The 9477-nt window shown below is 42.4% G+C and overlaps 1 protein-coding gene across 2 annotated transcripts in view; it reads right to left on the reverse strand.

Moving 5' to 3' along the window:
* Positions 1-9477, reverse strand: part of n4bp3 (NEDD4 binding protein 3) — a 20726-nt gene that overhangs the window by 9736 nt on the left and 1513 nt on the right. Inside the window, exon 1 of one of the 2 annotated variants that reach the window (XM_008327431.3) lies at positions 4188-4682. The exons of the other annotated variant lie outside the window; for it this stretch is intronic. The gene's annotated coding sequence lies outside the window, so the exon portion shown is untranslated. Of the gene's footprint in view, positions 1-4187; positions 4683-9477 lie in introns of those variants that run through there. 2 annotated transcript variants of the gene reach the window in all.

Consider the following 9477-nt stretch of genomic DNA (forward strand, 5'->3'; position numbering starts at 1 on the left):
GTGTGTCATGTTGCACGCATCCATAAATTCTGACAGAGCGGTCGCACTTCTCTGAACAGAACTGACGGAAGAAAAGCTCGTCTCTTTTCACGGCTCGAGAGATGACGACGCCTCGCTGGGAAACATTCCTCGTAATTTATGGAGTACGCTTCCAAAGCTACAGGCGCTATATGTTCACGCTCTCACACTGTGTCTCTGTTGATGACCAACACTGCGGTCTCTGCAGAGGTCAAAGGGCTAATTTGCTGTCATAGCCACAGACACAGAGCACAAAGACATTTATGAGATGGTGTTTTGTTCTGCAGGCTCTGATCAATGGAAGCTATAAGGTTTGATACTTAGAACATTTTTGTTTGAGTACATTTCTTTGTGATGGCTAATGATAGATAGATAGATAGATAGATAGATAGATATATAGATAGTTTTTAACATTTATTAAAAACAAAAATTACAGTTTGTCATTGAAAAACTGTATGTACAGTAAGGGTTATTTTCTCACCATAGGCATCAAAAAGATCGTACAGTACCTAACATATACTGTAAGTTTAGTATTTCTTGTGCACAATGCCATATTGATGTACTAGAAGAACGGGGAGGATATATTACATCTTGCAGATATTATCTCTGAATAGATCAATCTGCTTCCTGTACAACGACATTCCAGGACGAGCAGATAGATGACATGATATGAACATGCTCTCAATTGGCCCAAATGTCATGAACCTGTTCAGTTGTACCAGCCGTAACTGAACTGAACAGGTTAAAACGAGGCAGCGTCGGAGAATCTGAAGGCTGGTTTAACATTTATGAGCAGGATTTTTATAAGACTCCCCGTCCTCTCATTATGACTGGCTTTGCCTTGAGAGTCGCTGCACTAAATCAGCTGTCAGGCCGTCCTCCAGGGCAAACCAGCTGAGGTGGGTTTCTTCACTTTGCATGTGTTAGTCTATTGATGGCAGTGTGCCGGGGCCTTTACCGCTGACTTCACAGTATTGTATTTCTGCGCACAATTCAATTACCGGCTCTGGCTACAGTAGCCACGAGGGGAAGGGTTATTTAGGGTGACTGGCTTGACTGGTGTTTCATGGGACCTTATTGATTTGGACCTAATTGTTGTCTAATTGTGAGAAGAGGAAGTCTAAATATGGTCATTACTGAACATTTTAACCAGGGCTGTCGAAATGAATGACTTGTATGCTTATTAATTTGCGAAATGATCAGATTAAATGTAAAAGTATTTTAACATAGTTTAACTCATGGGTATAATTGCGCACATAATATATTGTTGCTCTTGTCGATACGCTTGATGTTACTTGCAGACACTGTGGTAAAAAAAATTTAATTTAATTTACGACAGACTTAGTTTACACTTTCTGACTTACTGCCGTACTTTTCCCTTCACCCCTGACCCGCGACACACACACACAGGCACGCAGACATTCACTCACACTCACACTCACCTCGTCTCACCTAGGAAATCAACCACCATGACAACAGACTAGACAATTCCCTGATGCAACACCTCTGGAATCTGTGAGATCACAGGCAGCAGCAAACGGTTATTTATTTTAACCCCAGTCTTCGTCAACATCAGATTCTCCCTCAGGTTTCTGTTACGAAGACAAAACGTGTGCGGTGTTTGCCAGTCGCTGCTATCAGCAGATCAGTGTTCGCTGCAGAGCAGACGTTCACAGTGTGGAATGTGAAGAGAGAGAGAGAGAGAGAATTGTGAGGAAACCCACATACATTCCTTAGATTTCTCACTGGTTATTTATTAATGTGTCTAAACATAATCCACACAGAACTGATAGGGCTGTAGTGGATGGCCCCTGTTACGCCTCGGGCTTATTGTGGGTCAGGTGTACTAACGCGCCGCCTTAGTTCCCATGAGAACTATGTGGGTAATATTAGATGGTAATAACAGACAATTTTACCACAATCGAGGCGGGGGGCCCACACAGTGTTAAATGGAGCTGATAAAAACAAAAGCATGGGAGAGTTTGGTTATTATTAAATTAATTATAGGGACGGGGGCGGGGGAGCAAGATGGGGTGGGGGGGGGAAACTGTCTTTTTCTGCTCTCTGAGGCTTCTTTGTTTCCTTTGGCGGTTCATGTGGGAGTCAGTGTTCTGTGTTCACAGAGAGTTTAAAAATGAGTGGTTCCCACATTGAGTACTGTTACTGAGAAGCTGGAGAAACTGGACACATCGGCACAAAAAATGCAGGGTCAAAGGTGTGATAGAGACGTTGAAGCGAGGGTCGTCTCAATACCAGATATTTACATTATTTTTATTTTTGTATATCTCGATACCTCTATTGGTTGGGTTTAACTTTCCTTGTAATGTTCTTGACGTCAGTGTTAGATGTAGATGACGCAGCTCAATGAGAAATATGGTAGCATGAAATTTGCATGTGTTTGTGAGCTAATCTCAAACCACTTCTTTAACATCTGACAATTCGTCACGAAGAATAAGATGAATAAAAACCATACATAACTAAAATGAAATTTTCTGCATAGTTAACACAAAAAAACTGGACAGAAAGTGAGCAGAGCTTTCACACCATTAGTGCATTTCAGTGGAAATATATGATCAGAGTATTCTACCGTAACAGACCAAATCAGAATACTTTCAAACTGCTGACATTGTTCAACTTAAATAATCATGCAATTAGACACTGAACTGCAGGAGGAAAATTAAAACTTGTCAGTGGAGCTGGTTGTAGTAAAAAGATGTTAGGAAGTATCAGGTCGCTGGATCTGAGCCTGTTTTTTGAGTAAGATAATGAGTATTTGACAAAGGTGCTGGTGCCAGTGCATCACAGATTGAAGCTGATCTTATAAGATTTTAACCTTATCAAAGCTGTAAAGTAGATGAAGGGATGTGAGTGTATTAGTAATGCATGTGAATCTGTGCCAAGAACTGAGTCGTAACTGCAGAGGAGCCAAAAATTAAAATCATGACAGGCCTTTTAAAAAGAAAATATGGATAAAACTGTCTCTGTGCCCATTATCATTTTCTCTGTTTTTTTAAGTGGTGCAGATGAAAAGCTGAGTAGCTCAAGTTTCAGGTAGTAAACACTGATGCTGACACATGCTGGTGCACATTTAAGAGGATCAGCGATTTTCTTCCCGCTGGGTTTCTCTGTAAATAAAGTCCGTGTTTGTTGTTTTCGATAATGAGTAGCAACAGGGTGAGAAGTTCTGGAAAACAACGTCTCAGTGATCCCGACTTGGCTGCGATAGAGTTTACAGTATCAACACTGTAACAAGAAGCAGCACAGAAACCTAAACATGACATCGCCTTGTGAGATTTTACCTCGAGCTGTTCAGATAAAGTGGGTGCAGTACGTTCCTATAACAATGAGGATTGAGTCGGTTAAATTTAATCTACTCAGAGTCATCACTGTCTGCACGAATGTGGCCATAACGAATATTTAAATTGCAGTAAATGTGAGTAAGGAGGTGAAGGTTGTCAATGGGACTGTTGTCGACCCCCCCTGCACCCATCACACCACCCATACTCATTTACACATTTACAGCTTTTGATTCAAAACTCCACTTAAATATATATCAAACACTCAAAATTATGCAAATTTGCAATTCCACCACAGCGGAATAAATACAACATGTAATATGCTGTTACGTAATAGGTAAATAAATAGTAAATACAACATGTAATATGCTGTTACGACCTGATCACTAAATCTGAATTATTTCAGTGTCTGCTGTGAGCCTGCTGTATTACTGCAGCTGTGAGACTAGGTTCATTTTCAATGACCTGCTTCAAACTGCATTTTGTCTCCCTTGGGGCATGCGCCCCCCACTTTGGAAACTACTGCCCCCAAGCAGAGGAGATGTGGTTTGGCTAATGATAAAGATGTTTTACTACAAACGAACGTGCTCTGCCGGCAGAGTAATTACCTATTAGGCTGCGCTCCTTTACTCTCCACTGTGAGCTGTTGCTGCCTGAAATCACAGTGTGATTCCTGAGCATGAAGAACCAGCTGGCATTTAAATAAGTCGAGCCTGCCCTGCAGGAGTCTCAGGAATGTTTGAAATATACAGAGTGGTAAGAGACGTGTTCTTTCTTTGATCACAGCCCGATATCATACAGGCTTGGTGGAGTTGGTTGACCAAACAAAATGCATTTAAAAGAAGAAGAAGAAGAGAAAACGAGGCTGTTTACCTGTTTGCTGCTCTGAGTCTTCACTTCTCTGAACCTGATCTCATCCTCACACTGTTTCTCTCAAGCTCGCGGTGCTGATTATGATGAACACATGACTTCCTGTTTCTCAGTCTGTGGTGGCAGGAGGGAGGTGTGTGACAGGAGAGGGATGGTTTGGAGGTCATGACAAATAACTCCGCAATAACATAAATAGAGCACTGAGCTGCTTTTCAGCGTGTCTCAGCATATTTTCAAGAAACAAAAGGGAAAGTTTTGTTTTTTCTTTTCTGTCCCGACTCCCCTGAGACTCCTGGTACTTTCCTAATCGCCCTACACCCTCCTCATTTACCTCCTCCTACCCCACCTCACCTGTTCATCTCATTGTGAGACTCTGAGACCTCTCGGGGCCACCGTGGCCGGACTTGTTTTCCCTGTTCCTGAAACAAAAGCCCCGTAAGCGAACAGGCGCTGAGGCGGTAAATCCAAACTCTGCACAAACACACAAGAGCCTGAAAAACTCGGTGCACCTTGTTTGCTCATGGACAATATGACAATAATGAGAGAATGAGCGTGGGTGAAAAGAGGGGCAGCAGAGAAAGGAGGATGAGGGATGGAAAAATAGAGACAGCACACATGAAGAAGTATTGGAAAATATAGGCAGGTGGGTGTTGTCTCCGTGTGGACAGCACGGACAATAGCTTGAATGTCTCCCGTCCCGAAGCTTGGCTGATAGACAGGCTGTGCATCATATCAAGTTGCATAATTCAAACTCATCTGAGGACGGAGACAAGAGGGTGCATTGTTCTCCACTTGCCTCCTTTCTGCAGTCTGGTGGTGCAGGCTGAGGAGAGGCACGGAGGTAACTTACAACTGGCACCAACAAGAACTACAGCTAATAATGCACCGTGCCAATCAGTGTGTACACTGGCATGCCGTGAAAGACATTCCTGTGCAAGAATGTCGTGTTTTTACCGTGCCCTTTGGCCTCCTGAGTTTGGTTTAGAGTAAAATCAGTTGAAAATGAAAAGCAGTGATAACCCAGTCAAACACCAGAGCAGGTGCTGCTGCCCCCTGTCATTAGCTCTGGACCCCAGGCCATATCCGTTCACAAATACCACAGATCCTCTGCTGTAAGTTCCTTGGAGATTCAGATCTCCCAAGAACAAAAAAAAGCTCTGGCAACAGTGAGATTATCAAAGCTTTAATTGAGATATGTTTTAATGAAAGGGATGACTCGAGGAGGGGAGACGTAGAGGAGATTACAGATCTACAGATGCAGATTGAAGAGGGGAGACGTAGAGGAAGGAGATTACAGATCTACAGATGCAGATAGGGGGCAGAAACAGAAGAAAGAGGCGAGTCGTGGCCCGCTGACAGACACTGTACCTGCCTGACTACTCAACCAGACGAGACGACAATCTGGGACAGACTAATTTCCTCTCGACTAAGCTCACTGGGACAATTATAGGACAGGAAGCAGCAATGGGAGGCATGCAGGCTGTCTGGATTTGCAGAAACATCCTATTCTTGGGCTTGACATCCAGCTGAGCTCAGTAGTAAAGTACAACACTATAGTTTGGGGAAAATAAATATTTTAAGGTGCAGAAAGCTAAAAAACTCAAATTTAGTTTTGTATATATACATATGTATATAAATACATGGATACCACTAAAATTTCACCCGAACCTTCAAAAACAAATCAAGAACTCTTTGGAGGAGAAATGTGACGGCAGTGGGAATGTCGTCCGAGGAAACTTGTAGACATGATCATAAATAAGCACCAGCGCCCACTCATTGAGGAGGGCATTGACTCGTGGCCTATTGTTCCATAACACTACAAATCTTTAAAATGAAGAAAGAACTAAGCACTTAGCACACACATAACTCATGGCAACAACAGACTCTGAACAGCACGCGGAGCAATAGCTGCTGGTGCTGCTGCTACCTGTAGGTGGCAGCAGACTGTGGAAGATCCTCGTGGGAAGATAAGCTGATGAATAATGTCTGTAAAATACATGCATGAGGGAAAACGATAAGTCAGTGATGAGGTAGAGACGCAGGAATAACAGGCTCCTCATTGAAAAAAAAAGGACAATTGTCCTCAGATTAGATTCTACCAGAGTTAAAGTTCCGTCTGCCATGCCCTGCCCTGACATTCAGAGAGAAAAGCCCCCGTATGGGGTCTGTCCCGCCTCTTACACACCCAGACCTTTCCTCCGTGAAGGTCACAAGGTTCCCGTCTGTCTCATAAAGATTGAACTATTGTTAGTCAGTGAAGTGGCAAGAAAAGAAACCACACAAACTATAACAAAAACAGGAAATGAGTCACACTCCGATGAATGTCCACAAAATATATGACAAATCTGATAAATCTGTCTTTGGTAGAAGTCGGCATTACAGGATGTCTGCATATCAGACAGTGGTTCAGGAACTTAGATGTATCTTTTCAGTAACCTATCTAGGGAGTAGAATATAAAAGAAAATACTAAGTAAATCAGATAAGACAACATTTCTGAGCTGTTATTTTTTAGACTTGACAAGTAATCCTGCTGATTTTCTGTAGTTATCTTAAATCAAACCTTTAATTTAAACACAGTAATGTTTGCAGAAAGTATTAGAGCTTTAGGGTCTGTAAATGTCATTTTTACAAGTACACTAGTAAAACTTATTAAGCAGGAGCTGCCAAATACTCAAGCATAACACTTTATAATAAGTTTATTATTAAGCTAAAGTAAACAAAAATTACCAAAAGTACCAAGAAAAACCCAAACATATCAGTCAGCTGAATAATGATTACACATTGTTAATAGTAAATGAAGTATTAAAAAGATTTGGATTGATTCAATATGTCCTTAGCTCGGGTATCGTAGCAACTGAGGTTCAGTTCAGATTTTGGAATGTTGTGTCAACATCCCTTAAGAATCAATCTCCTGCTACAAGGAAACACCTGTCACTGAAAGGTGAAATGATTAACTGGGACACGTTCAATCTTTCCACTTGGAAAACACCCTGCACTCCCTGTATCCTAATCCCGAAGCAAAAGAAAATCAATGTTTTACTGGTTCTGAATCAGTTCGATCACATTACCGTCAAAATCACTCAGACCAAGAAGATAAACCACGTTTGTGTTTAATGTTCAGTGAATTGGCAGCTACTTAAAGAGTTTAGCACTTTCTTTACCTCTCCTTATGGAGTGTTGCATTATTACTGTGCATAGCTTTAAGCTACGATAGATTTACAGCCTTCTCTGCAGACGCTTCAAGCTTGGCCATGCCCTACAGATATGTTTTTTCGTACCTGGCTGCTCTTTAATCAGAGTTGGGCCCAGACACAGCATCGACGCAGGCACAGGCCGAGCGATTACTGAGGATTTAAAGCTCGGAGTTTAGGAGCTGATCACTTTCTCTCCATGAGTGTTCAGGCCGTAAAGTGTATGAGATGAAAGCAGGCAGCGGAGAGAGAATGGGATGAAAAGGATGATCTCAGATTATGGGGCAAAAGGTGAGAAAATGAGTGAAGACAGATGAGAGGAAGTGGAATAGATTAGGAGGAGGACAAACTAAAGCCAGAGAAGGGGCTGATTAGGATTTGATGAGCTGTCCGGCCTCAGGGAGGATCTCTGTAGACCCACAACAGGGCCATTAGGACCCATCTGCTAGACTGTAGTCTGCATGACTGTTCCTACTTAATGATCCGACACATCAAATAGACAAACGGAGAGCTGTGAAGCGGCGGTAAAGACTCAATGCAGATTAAAGACTCATCCAATGACATCATTTAAATCGATGAAAACAAATCAGAGTGTTCCTTAAAGCTCACGAGGAAGAGTTTGTCCGTGCTAATTGTTTGATTACGACAGGGAAGCCAAATGGTCGGTAGGCATCTGGTGGTCAGCAGAATCAGTGTTTCATCAGCTGTTTTTGCCTTTAAAGCACATGCACACACACACACGGGGGGGAAGAGGGGGAGGTGTGAGGGAGATATCCTATCAGCTGTCTCTGTAGTTGTGCTGAGTGAAGAGCAACAGACTGTGTTCCGATGTTGTCGTTTAAAAATGCATTATACTTTAAATTATTAATTTCCAATCTATGGAGTTTGACATAGAATGTGTGGCTCATTCACTGACTGTGTACAACAGATGACCAACAGGGGGCCCGAGAGTGACAGCTGTCACCGCAACTCTTTGGATTTTATTGTCAATATTTCTCCTAATGTGATGAACTAGAGTTTCCTGAATCTCAACTCTAGTGGTGAGTTCAGATCAGGAAAAAAAGACGAGCTAAACTCAAGATTGGAAAGTTTTGGTTTTGGATTGCAGACATTTTGGTCTACATGCCTGGCACTGCTAGTGGTAAATGGCAAAAAAAATGTGCAGTGACCAGCATTTTACTGTAGGTTTCCATCAGAAGTAGAAAAACACAATACTGTAAAAGTGCAGAATGACACTCACTGAGTATCCCATAATTCCACTATTCCATCCACTTATTGTTGCTCTGCTATACAGTCAATACACATGTTTTTTTATACACATAGTTGGAATAGGTTATTTGCATCTGACCAGTCTCACTGATTGATCCATCCATCAATTTATCAATCTATCCATCTATTCAAAACTTCAACCTACTACTCATTTTCTATCCATTTGTCTGCAGTGTTTTCTTGTCTCTGTTCGTTTTATGCATCAACATACAGAGCTGTGGAAAACTGGGGTAACATTCCTTCTCCATGTGCTCACACTTGGACGGTGAGGCTGATTCTGATTCTAATTACTGTCATTGAGGGGCAAAAATCCTACAAAATATTCTCCCATACTGACACAAAATTCAACCATAGTACTTGGTAATAACTTAACTGCATTTGATTTATTTACTTTTGATCCTAGTACCATTCCTAGATGGTCCTGAAACGGTTACCATGTGATGTGCAGCAGCAGCTCCCACATCCATTGTCCGTCTATTGTCAGACCTGCTCCTCCACTTGCGTCAGCACGCAGCCATAACCACCGCACTGAAAGGACTCTTCCTGCAACGCTGCCCGGCTCCTTAGGTCAGAGGTCACTTGTGGCCTCCGGTTTCCTTGACAACAGCCAGGCAGTCCCCAAGACTGAGGTGGTCTGCCTCCCCCTCCTCACCTTCACCCTCCACTCACTCCAACACACTGAATCAGCTTTTGTCCCCAAACTCCTGTGTACCAAAGCGGAGCCTGGAGTCTCAGCGTCAACCCAAACATTTACAGCCAAGCTGGCAAAGCACTTGAACACTACAACAAATTACAGTGAGACCACCGTAGATGCAGAGTGACACGGTGAAAA

The sequence above is a fragment of the Cynoglossus semilaevis genome, chromosome 15 (assembly GCF_000523025.1).
Source record: "Cynoglossus semilaevis isolate Cse_v1.0 chromosome 15, Cse_v1.0, whole genome shotgun sequence".
Taxonomy (NCBI): Eukaryota; Metazoa; Chordata; class Actinopteri; order Pleuronectiformes; family Cynoglossidae; genus Cynoglossus; species Cynoglossus semilaevis.